The sequence below is a fragment of the Heterodontus francisci genome, chromosome 18 (genome assembly GCF_036365525.1).
Source record: "Heterodontus francisci isolate sHetFra1 chromosome 18, sHetFra1.hap1, whole genome shotgun sequence".
Classification (NCBI taxonomy): Eukaryota; Metazoa; Chordata; class Chondrichthyes; order Heterodontiformes; family Heterodontidae; genus Heterodontus; species Heterodontus francisci.
The window spans coordinates 12,689,541-12,701,946 of NC_090388.1; positions in this window are offsets into that span (position 1 = coordinate 12,689,541).

Consider the following 12,406-nt stretch of genomic DNA (forward strand, 5'->3'; position numbering starts at 1 on the left):
TATTATGCATGTGTTGTAGCTTTATCACATTGCACCTCCTTTTTAGGGTATTCCTGGCATGCTCTTCTACACACCTCATTGAACCAGTGTTGATCCCCTGGCTTGATGGTAATGGTAGAGTCAGGGATATCCCAGGCCATGAGTTTACAGATTGTGGTGGAATACAATTCTGCTGGTGCTGATGGCCCACAGCACCTCATGGATGCCCAGTTTTATGCTGCAGTATCTGTTCTGAATCTACGCTCTTGAACACACTTGTAGTGCCATCCAAAACGATAGAGGTGCCCTCAATGTGAAGACTGTGCGGTGATCACTCCTACCAATACTTTCATGGACAGATGCATCTGCATCAATTAGATTGGTGAGGATGAGGTCTCGTAGGTTTTTTGCTTGTGTCGGTTCTCTCACCACCTGCTGTATGTCCAGTCTGACAGCCATACCCTTCATTCAGAACCCTACAGCTCCCACCACATTGTCTGTCTTTTGAATGAGTCCAGTTTTTGCCCCCACTACCATACCCTGAGAACCATTGTGTGAAATTGCTTCCTGAACTTGCCTTTTGCCAGCTTGTACTTATATCCATGCTGACACACTCCAGTGTAATACCAAGGGAGTGCAGCGCTGTCAGAGGTGCTGTCTTTTGGATGAGACATTTACCCATCTGATCTCTTAGGTGGAAGTAAAAGATATCTCACTAGTTGAAGAAGAGCAGGGGAGTTTTGCTCAATGCCCTGCCCAGTATTTATCCCTCAACCAACATCACTAAAACAGATTATCATGTCATTTGTAATACAATATATTATGTGTAGGTTTCTTTGAATGAATGAGCTAAATGGGCTAAGGAACCCCTTCTGCACTTTTGTATTTGCTTTTGCAATTTTTTTTTCCTTGCAGTCCTCTGTTTCTGACAAAAAGTCATTGACCTGAAAGGTTAACTCTGTTTCTCTCTCCACAGACTTAATGAATATTTCCAGCATTTTCTGCTTTTATTTCAGATTTCCAGCATCCACAGTACGCTGTTTTTGCATCAGGCCAGTTTTCTTGTTGCTGTTTGTGGCATCTTGCTGTGTGAAAATTGGCTGCCACGTTTCCAATATTACAACAGTAACTTCATTTCAACAAGTAGTTCATTAGCTGTAAAGCACTTTGGGGCATCTTGAGGTTGTGGTTGGCATTATTTAAGTCCAAGATATTTTTTGCTTTCTTCAGCCCTGTCTTGTAGTCCTAGTTTAACTAAGAATTAACCTTTTATTTTATTCCACTTTGTATCTTATGTTTCAGTTTAATGTGTTCCATAATACTTCAGTTTTGAAAAATAAGTTCAGAAAGAATGATGGCCAGCACATCTCAAAGACAAACAAAGTATTCATTGCTGAAGAGGCTCATTTTGGTATAATCATGGAGTGTAAACATATATTTACATTGATAAATCACAATAATTCTACTAAAAATAAACTTTGGCCAAAATAATAACTTAATTTTATCCAAGAAATAATTTGAAGATTTGGACCAGCAGGAATCTGTACCAAACTGGGAATTACGCCTCTCTTAGGTCATATTCACCTCATCATCTTCCATCCAGTTTCATTCCCTACTTTTCTTCTTTTCTCTTTGGTAGGTCGAGTATCTTCCAGCCAAGCCTCGCCAACATAGCACTGAGGCAATAAAACACAGCACTATGAAACCATTGTCTGCTATGCCATCTGACAGGAATTATCATCTACATTATAGTTATGAATTTATGGATATTTACATATTCTTACTAAACTTGAACCAGATGTAGAGACAGCCAGGGCAAAAATGCTCAAGGCAAGGATCTGAAATATGCTGGACAGACCTCACCGGCGACCAAATAAAAAATAGTCCCGGCCAAACTTGTCCATCAGACAGACCAGTAACACATTGAACCAGTTACAACTCTGGTGATCTAATCCCTGAAGCTCAGGCAACTCCATTCTTATTTGTTGGTACATGGATTATGTAGACCTAGAAGATTGGACAGAGGCTGTTCTTAGTGCGTTAATTTAATTGCTGGATAAATCCCAATCGGATACTTCAGCATCAGCAACTTGAGATGTGAGCAAATTAATATGAAAAGGATTTAAACTTGATATGTGGGCCCAAAGTTTGATGGTACATACGTGTGAAGACAAATGAAGACAGAGATCTTGGAAACACTTGAGATAGAGCAAAAACAAGACCTAGTCTGGCACCAGCAAACTGACTACAGTTAAATCAGAAATATAGTTTACGTATTAGAATGGAATACTTCATTGATCAGGATAATTCTTATTAGCTGATAAACTCAATAACCTCGTCCAGCCCTATTACCTTCCAATTCTTGTCTTTTGCGAATCTCCAGTTATTGTTCTCCACCAATGGCGATTGTGCCTTCAGCTGCCAAGGCTCTAAACTCTGGAATTCCCTCCCTAAACCTCTCCACCTCTCTACCTCTCTCCCCTCCTTTAAGATGCTCCTTGAAACCTACCTCCGACCAAGCTTTTGGTCACCAGTCATAATATCTCCTTATATGGCTCAGTGTTAAATGTTGTTTGATAATGCTTGATAATTCCTGTGAAGCATCTGGTGATGTTTTACTACATTAATGGCGCTACATAAATCTAAGTTGTTATTAATGTAAGGGTGGTACATGTGCACAGTGCTTGGTACTCTAACAATTAGAGCAAAACAATGTTTACAAGTTGTGCAATCTGACCACTGTTATTTAATGTAACGTACTGAAAGCAGAGCCCTAGACATAGTGAGAGTCTCTACATCACATTCAAAGTTTACTTTTTTATCCATTCACCAGATATGGGCTTTACTGACAAGGCCAGCATTTATTACCCATTCATAATTGCCTTCAGAAGGTGACAGTGAACCACCTTCTTGAACTTTGGTACAACTGAGTGGCTTGTTAGGGCATTTCAAAATGCAGAAGGACTAAGATTCACATATAGACCAGACCAGCTAAAGATTTCTATCTCTAAAGGACATAATTGGACCAGATGGCCTTCTGTAACAATGTATTACTGATACAAGCTTTTTAATTTCAGATTTATTTAATTCAATGGATTCAAAGTCACTAGCTGCTGTGGTGCGATTTGAACTCCTATTCCTAGAGAGATTAGCCCTGGTCTCTGGATTACTAGCCCAGGGGAGGCAGTGGCAAAGTGGTAATTTCACTAGACTAGTAACCCAGAGGCCCAGGCTAATACTCTGGGGATGTGGGTGGTCTAGCGGTGACCATGAAACCATTGTCGGTTGTTGTAAAAACCCATCTGGTTCACGAATGTCCTTTTCCTTTAGGAAAGGAAATCTGCCTTCTTTACCTGGTCTGGCCTACATGTGACTCCAGACCCACAGCAATGTGGTTGACTCTTAACTGTCCTCTGAAATGGCCTAGTACGCCATTCAGTTGTATCAAACTGTTATAAAGCGGAAGCAAAGGAATGAAAGCAGACGGATCACCAGGCATCGACCAAGGCACCACAAACAACAACAGCAGACCCAACCCTGTCGACCCTGCAAAGTCCTCCTTACTAACACCTGGGGGCTTGTGCCAAAATTGGGAGAGCTGTCCCACAAACTAGTCAAGCAAGAACCTGACATAGTCATACTCACAGAATCATACCTCACAGACAATGACCCAGACACCATCATCGCCATCTCTGGGGCTTTTTTTATTCATTCATGGGCCGAGTCTTAAAGGACATAGATGCTAGACTGGGTCTGCGGTAGGTGGTGAGGGAACCAACAAAAGGGAAAACCTACTTGACCTCGTCCATGACAGTATTAGTAGGAGTAACCACCGCACAGTCCTTGTGGAGGCGAAGACCTGTCTTCACAAAGGGTGCCCATCATCGTGTTGTGCAGCATTACCACCGTGCTAAATGGGATAGACTTCGAACAGATCTAGCAACTCAAAACTGGGCATCCATGAGGCGCTGTGGACCATCAGCAGCAGCAGAATTGGATCCAACCACAATCAGTAACCTCATGGCCTGGCATATCCCCCACTCTACCATTCCCACCAAGCCAGAGACCAACCCTGGTTCAATGAAGAGTGCAGGAGGTCATGCCAGAAGCAGCACCAGGTATGCCTAAAAATGAGGTGTCAGCCTGGTGAAGCTACAACACAGGACTACTTGCATGCCAAACAGTGGAAGCAGCATGCAATAGACAGAGCTAAATGATCCCACAACCAACGGATCAGATCTATGCTCTGCAGTCCTGCCACATCCAGTCGTGAATGGTGGTGGTCAATTAAACAACTGACAGGAGGCGGAGGCTCCACAAATATCCCCATCCTCTACGATGGGGGAGCCCAGCACATCAGTGCAAAAATAAGGCTGAAGCATTTGCAACAACCTTCACCCAGAAGTGACGAGTTGATAATCCATCTTGGCTTCCTCCTGAAGTCCTCAGCATCACAGATGCCAGATCTCAGCCAATTCGATTCACTCCGCGTGATTTCAAGAAATGACTGAAGGCACTGGATACTGCAAAGGCTATGGGTCCGGAAAACATTCTGGCAATAGTACTGTAGACCTGTTCTCCAGAGCTTGCCGCACCCCTAGCCAAGCTGTTCCAGTACAGCTACAACACTGGCATCTACCTGGCAATGTGGAAAATTGCCCAGGTATGTCCTAAACACAAAAAGTAGGACAAGTCCAACCCGGCCAATTACCGCCCCATCGGTCCACTCTCAATCATCAGTAAACTGATGGAAGTTGTCATCGGCTGTGCTATCAAGCAGCACTTGTTTAGCAATAACCTGCTCAGTGACGCTCAGTTTGGGTTCCGCCAGGGCCACTCAGCTCCGAACCTCATTACAGCCTTGGTTCAAGCATGGACAAAAGAGCTGAACTCAAGAGGTGAGGTGAAAGTGACTGCCCTTGATATCAAGGCAGCATTTGACCGAGTATGGCATCAAGGAGCCCTAGCAAAACTGAAGTCAATAGGAATCAGGGGGAAAACTCTCTGCTAGTTGGAGTCATATCTAGCACAAAGGAAGATGGTTGTGGTTGTTGGAGGTCAATCATCTGAGCTCCAAGACATCACTGCAGGAGTTCCTCAGGGTAGTGTCCTAGGCCCAACCATCTTCAGCTGCTTCATCAATGGCCTTCCTTCAATCATAAGGTCCGAAGTGGGGATGTTCACTGATGATTGCACAATGTTCAGCACCATTCATGACTCCTCAGATACTGAAGCAGTCCGTGTAGAAATGCAGCAAGACCTGGACAATATTCAGGCTTGGGCTGATAAGTGGCAAATAACATTCGCGCCACACAAGTGCCAGGCAATAAACATCTTCAACACGAAAGAATCTAACCATCTCCCTTGACATTCAATGGCATTACGATTGCTGAATCCCCCACTATCAACATCCTAGAAGTTACCATTGACCAGAAACTGAACTGGAGTAGCCATATATATTCCGTGGCTACAAGCGCAGGTCAGAGGCTAGGAATCCTGAGGCAAGTAACTCACCTCCTGACTCCCCAAAGCCTTTCCACCATCTACAAGGTACAAGTCAGGAGTGTGATAGAATACTCTCCACTTGCCTGGATGGATGCAACTCCAACAACACTCAAGAAGCTCGACACCATCCAGGACAAGGCAGCCCACTTGATTGGCACAACATCCACAAACATTCATTCCCTCCACCGACGCACAGTGGCAGCAGTGTGTACCATCTACAAGATGCATTGTAGCAACGCACCAAGACTCCTTCGACAGCACCTTCCAAACCCGCGACCTCTACCAACTAGAAGGACAATGCCAGAAAAAGCATAGGATCACCACCACCTGAAAGTTCCCGTTCAAGTCACACACCATCCTGACTTGGAACTATATCGCCATTCCTTCTCTGTCGCTGGGTCAAAATCCTGGAACTCCCTTCCTAACAGCACTGTGGGTGTATCTACCTCACATGGACTGCAGTGGTTCATGAAGACAGCTCACCACCACCTTCTCAAGGGCAATTCGGGATGGGCAATAAATGCTTGCCTAGCCAGCGATGCCCACATCCCATGAATGGATAAAAAAAATCTACTCGGCAATGTGGAAAATTGTTCAGTTATGTCCTGTGCACAAAAAGCAGGACATATCCAACCCAGCCAATTACTGCCCTGTCAGTCTACTCTTGATCATCAGAAAAGTGATGGAAGATGTCGTCAGCAGTGCTATCAAGTGGCATCAAGGAGCCCGAGCAAAACTGGAGTCAATGGGAATAGGGGGAACACTCTGCTGGTTGAAGTCATAAGGAAGATGGTTGTGGTTGTTGGAGGTCAATCATCTCAGTCCCAGGACTTCACTGCAGGTGTCCCCCAAGGTAGTGTCCTAGGCCCAACCATCTTCAACTGCTTCATCAGTGACCTTCCCTCCATCATAACGTCAGAAATGGGGATGTTCGCTGATGATTGCACAATGTTTAGCACCATTTGTGACTCCTCAGATAGTGAAGCAGCCCATGCCCATTTCGCAGCAAGATCTGGACAACATCCAGGCTTGGGCTGATAAGTGGCAAGTAACATTCGCACCATACAAATGCCAGGCAATGACCATCTCAAACAAAAGATAATCTAACCATCTCCCCTTGACATTCAATGGCATTACCATCGCTGAAACCTCCACTATCAACATTCTGGGGATTACCATTGACCAGAAATTGAACTGGAGTAGCCACATAAATGTTGTGGCTACAAGAGCAGGTCAGATGCTAGGAATCCTGCGGCAAGTAACTCACCTCCTGTTTCCTCAATGCCTGTCCACCATCTGCAAGGCACAAGGCAGGAGTGTGATGGAATACTCTCCACTTGCCTGGATGGGTTCCAACAACACTCAAGAAGCTCAACACCATCCAGGACAAAGCAGCTCGCTTGATTGGCACCCCACCTACCACCTTCAACATTCACTCCCTCCACCACCGGCACACAGTGGCAGCACTGTGTACCATCAACAAGATGCACAGCAGCAACTCACCAAGGCTCCTTCAACAGCACCTTCCAAACCCGTGACCTCTACCACCTAGATGGTCAATGGCAGCAGATGTGTGGGAACAACACCATCTGCAAGTTCCCTTCCAAGTCACACACCATCCTGACTTGGGACTACATTACATTCATTGTTGCTGGGTCAAGATTCTGGAACTTCCTTCCAACAGCACTGTGGGTGTACCTACACCCCATGGATTGCAGCAGTTCAAGAAGGCAGCTCACCATGACCTTCCCAAGGGTAATTAGGAATGGGCAATAAATGCTGGCCTCAGCAGTGACACCCACATTCCACAGGAAAAAATAAAAATAAACTAAAATCAATAAAAAATAAACTCTGCTACCATAACCATAGCTACTAGAGGGTATGACACTATTTCTTCTGAATCAACGGTTTACTGGCACAGTAATAAATCTTAATGGGTGCCCAGAGGTACTCAAGAGGTTTGAAGTGTTAGTACAATGTCTGTTAATTTTAATATTCCATTTCCAATTTCATAATAGGTCTGTGTTATATTTCAGTAGCTCAGGAGCAGAACAGATTTCAGGGCAGAAGACTTAATTTTGTGTAATTTTTGATGTGCTTTCTGAAAGTGTACATAAGTAGGTTCCAAAAAGAACACAGTTGCGCACCAAATGAACTGTCCAATTATTACACCACTGGAGCTCTGCTTACACGCTGCAAGAACATGTTTCTTGAAACAAAAGAAACTCTGTTTCAAGAGCAAACGTTTAAATGTTTGCCCAAATCTCTGTGAAGCCATGGGAGATAGAAAAGTCACACAGCTGCACCGTACACACATAACCATGTTTGGAAATTAATGTGCAAATCTGCATTAAAAGGACCAGCTGATGCTCAGTGGGTAGCACTTTCTCCTCTGAGTCAGAAGGTTTATTATCCCCTCCAGAGACCTGAGCATATATTGTAGGCTGACACTCCATTACAGTAATCAGGGAGTGCTGCACTATCCGAGGTGCCGTATTTTAGATTAGACGTTGAATCAATGTCCTGCATTTATCTTTCAGATGGATGTAAAAAATCTCATGGCACTATTTTGACCAGCTCAGGCATGATGGGCCAAATGGCCTTCTCTTCTATCCTGTTTCATTCTATGATTCTACAGCGCAAATCGTGAGAAGTAGCAAATTCACAGTAGCAACCTTTGTTACAATGCAGGCTGAACTGTGCTTGTAGGAAAAACCTGCTTTTTAGGAAGTCAAGTCTTACACCACAGGCATTGGGTTACCAACCCTCCAGGATTGCCCTGGAGTCTCCAGGAATTAAAAATTTATCTTTTGGACATGGATGCGTCCAGGAATAAGTCCAACAGAGTTGGCAACGTTATCCAGGCATTATCCTAAACATTGACAGAGTGATAAGCAAAATCAAAACAGATGAAAACCTGAAAACAGAGTAGACCAGTGTCTGAGCAACAAACAGACAGGTTCGCATTTCAAGATCATAGCCTTGGTCAAAAGACAGTTTTGGGTTAAAACATCGACCATCTGCTTTTCCCACAGACACTGACTCACCTTTCTGTGTGTTTCCAGCTTTTCTATTCTTGTTTCAGGTTTCCAGCATTTTGCTTTTTAATACAATACCCAAGACTTATGTTGTTAATGTGGAGTTCACTTCTTTTCAGCAATCAGGTTTGAAACCCCTACTCACCTGTCTAGCCCCAGAGCTCTAGAATTTCTTTCCAAATCCTCTCTGCCTTTCTATCTCTCTCTCTCCTTAAAGATGTTCCTTAAAACATACTTATTTGACCAAGCTTTTTGTCACCTGTCAGAATATTCCCTGTTCTCCCTAACCCCTCTATCCCTGCAAACTACTGCCCCATTTCCAATCTGCCTTTCCTCTCCAACGTCCTTGAATGTGTTGTCATTACCCAAACCCATTCCCATCTTTCTTGAAACTCCATGTTTTAATCCCTCAGGATTCCGCCCCGCCACGGTACTGAAACGCATCTTATCAAATCACAAATGACATCCTATGTGCCTATTGCATATGTCCCCATGCTTCTTGACCTGTCTGTAGCCTTTGACACAGTTGACCACACCATCCTCCTCCAACACCTCTCCGCTGTCATCCAGCTGGGTGGGACTGCACTTGCCTGGATCCACTCTTATCTATTTAATCATAGCCAGAGAATCACCTGTAATGGGTTCTCTTTCCACTCCCGCACTGTTACCTCTGGTGTCCCCCAGGGATCTATCCTTGGCCCCCTCCTATGTCTCGTCTACATGCTGTCTCGCGACAACATCATCCGAAAACACAGTGTTAGTTTTACATGTACGTTGACGACACTCAGCTCTACCCCACCACCAACTCTCTTGATCCCTCCACTGACTCGGATTGTCAGACTGCTTATCTGACATCCAGTACTGGATGAGCCGAAACTTTCTCCAACAAATATTGGGAAGATAAAAGCCATTGTCTTTGGTTTCTGCCACAAACTACAATCCCTAGCCTCTGACTCCATCCCTCTCCCTGGCAAATGTCTGAGGCTGAAACAGGCTGGTCACAATCTTGGTGTTGTATTCTACCCCAAGATGAGCTATTGACCACATATCTGTGCCATTTTCTTCCCTTCATATATTTGAGGTCATCCAAATCTCTGCTGCCTGTGTTCTAACTCGCACCAAATGCCATTTACCCATCGCCCCTGTGCTTGCTGAGCTAAATTGTTCCCAGCTGAGCAACGTCTCAATTTTAAAATTCTCATCCATGTCTTTAAATCCCTCCATGGCCTCCCCCCTCCCTATTTCCATCATCTCCTCCAGCCCCCAACCCTCCAAAGTATCTGCGCTCCTCTAATTCTGGCCACTTGAACATCTCTGATTTTAATCGCTCTAACATCGTTGGCTATGCCTTCAGCTGCCTCGACCCTAAGCTCTGGAATTCCCTCTCTAAATTTCCCTGTCTCACTACCTTTAAGACTCTCCTTAAAAGCTACCTCTTTGATCAAGCCTTTGGTCATCTTCCTTAATATCTCCTTATGCGGCTTGGTGTTAAATTTTATTTGATAGTACTCCTGTGACGTGTCTTGGGATGTTTTACTGCATTAAAGGCACTATATAAATACTTGTTGTTATGTGGCTAGCTGTCAGATTTTTTCCAATAACACTCCTGTGAAGCACGTTGGGATATCTTACTCCGTTAAAGGTGCTATATAGATGCAAGTTGTCATTGTTTGGTGAAAATGGACGTTGGACAAACATGGAATAAAATGTTTATGTGAAAAACTTGTTGATAAGCAGGAACTAACCTCCGTCATGTATTGCTTTCACACACTGAAAGAATGTTTAACGTTTTCACCTGGATTTGGTCTTGCCAAAGTTACTTTATTTTACTATTTTTCATCAAATTGTCCAAAGTGGTAAGGTTCAGTGACTTCACTTCCTAATTTCTTTCTTTTGGGCCTCCTTATCTCGAGAGACAATGGATACGCGCCTGGAGGTGGTCAGTGGTTTGTGAAGCAGCGCCTGGAGTGGCTATAAAGGCCAATTCTGGAGTAACAGGCTCTTCCACAGGTGCTGCAGAGAAATTTGTTTGTTGGGGCTGTTGGACAGTTGGCTCTCCCCTTGCGCCTCTGTCTTTTTTCCTGCCAACTACTAAGTCTCTTCGACTCGCCACAATTTAGCCCTGTCTTTATGGCTGCCCGCCAGCTCTGGCGAATGCTGGCAACTGACTCCCACGACTCCCACGATACAGGAGAAATGCCGTGAACAGCAGATGCCCCTCTACATTGCTTTCATTGATCTCACCAAAGCCTTTGACCTCGTCAGCAGACGTGGTCTCTTCAGACTACTAGAAAAGATCGGATGTCCACCAAAGCTACTAAGTATCATCACCTCATTCCATGACAATATGAAAGGCACAATTCAACATGGTGGCTCCTCATCAGAGCCCTTTCCTATCCTGAGTGGTGTGAAACAGGGCTGTGTTCTCGCACCCACACTTTTTGGGATTTTCTTCTCCCTGCTGCTTTCACATGCGTTCAAATCCTCTGAAGAAGGAATTTTCCTCCACACAAGATCAGGGGGCAGGTTGTTCAACCTTGCCCGTCTAAGAGCGAAGTCCAAAGTACGGAAAGTCCTCATCAGAGAACTCCTCTTTGCTGACGATGCTGCTTTAACATCTCACACTGAAGAATGCCTGCAGAGTCTCATCGACAGGTTTGCGTCTGCCTGCAATGAATTTGGCCTAACCATCAGCCTCAAGAAAACGAACATCATGGGGCAGGATGTCAGAAATGCTCCATCCATCAATATTGGCGACCACGCTCTGGAAGTGGTTCAAGAGTTCACCTACCTAGGCTCAACTATCACCAGTAACCTGTCTCTAGATGCAGAAATCAACAAGCGCATGGGTAAGGCTTCCACTGCTATGTTCAGACTGGCCAAGAGAGTGTGGGAAAATGGCGCACTGACACGGAACACAAAAGTCCGAGTGTATCAGGCCTGTGTCCTCAGTACCTTGCTCTACGGCAGCGAGGCCTGGACAACGTATGCCAGCCAAGAGCGACGTCTCAATTCATTCCATCTTCGCTGCCTTCGGAGAATACTTGGCATCAGGTGGCAGGACTATATCTCCAACACAGAAGTCCTTGAAGCGGCCAACATCCCCAGCTTATACACACTACTGAGTCAGCGGCGCTTGAGATGGCTTGGCCATGTGAGCCGCATGGAAGATGGCAGGATCCCCAAAGACACATTGTACAGCGAGCTCGCCACTGGTATCAGACCCACCGGCCATCCATGTCTCCGTTATAAAGACGTCTGCAAACGCGACATGAAATCGTGTGACATTGATCACTTCCTAATGGAGTGCTGCATTCAAAAGAAGCATGAAACACCCAGTGTTGTACCCCTTTTCTGTTCTGTGCTCCCTGCTGTGAGTTTGGCATCCGTGAATGTATCCTTCAATTATTGTAGATATTTTATAAAGCTACAAAACATTTGTATTAAAGAGAAGAAATAACTTGAATTTATGTAGCGCCTTTCATGGCTGCAGGACATCCAAAGTGCTTTATAACCAATAAAGTGCTTTTACAGTCTAGTCACTGTTGTAATGTAGCGAAACCTAACAGCCAACTTGCGCACAGCAAGCTCCCACAAACAACAAATGATAGATGACCAGATCATCTGCTCTTTTACTGATGTTAGTTGAGGATAAATATTGACGAGGACACTGGGTAGAAGTCTGCTTCTCTTCTTTAAAATTGTCCCATGAGATCTTTTATGGCCACCTGAGAGGGAAGACGGGGCCTCGTTTCAACAACTTATCTGCTACGCATTGACTACAGGAAGAGTATACTGGCACATTAAGGATTCTTGGCTTGTGCTAGAAGTGTACAGGTTGAAGGGTTGAGGCATGTTGTTCTTGGTTTCTGACGTTCATTTAG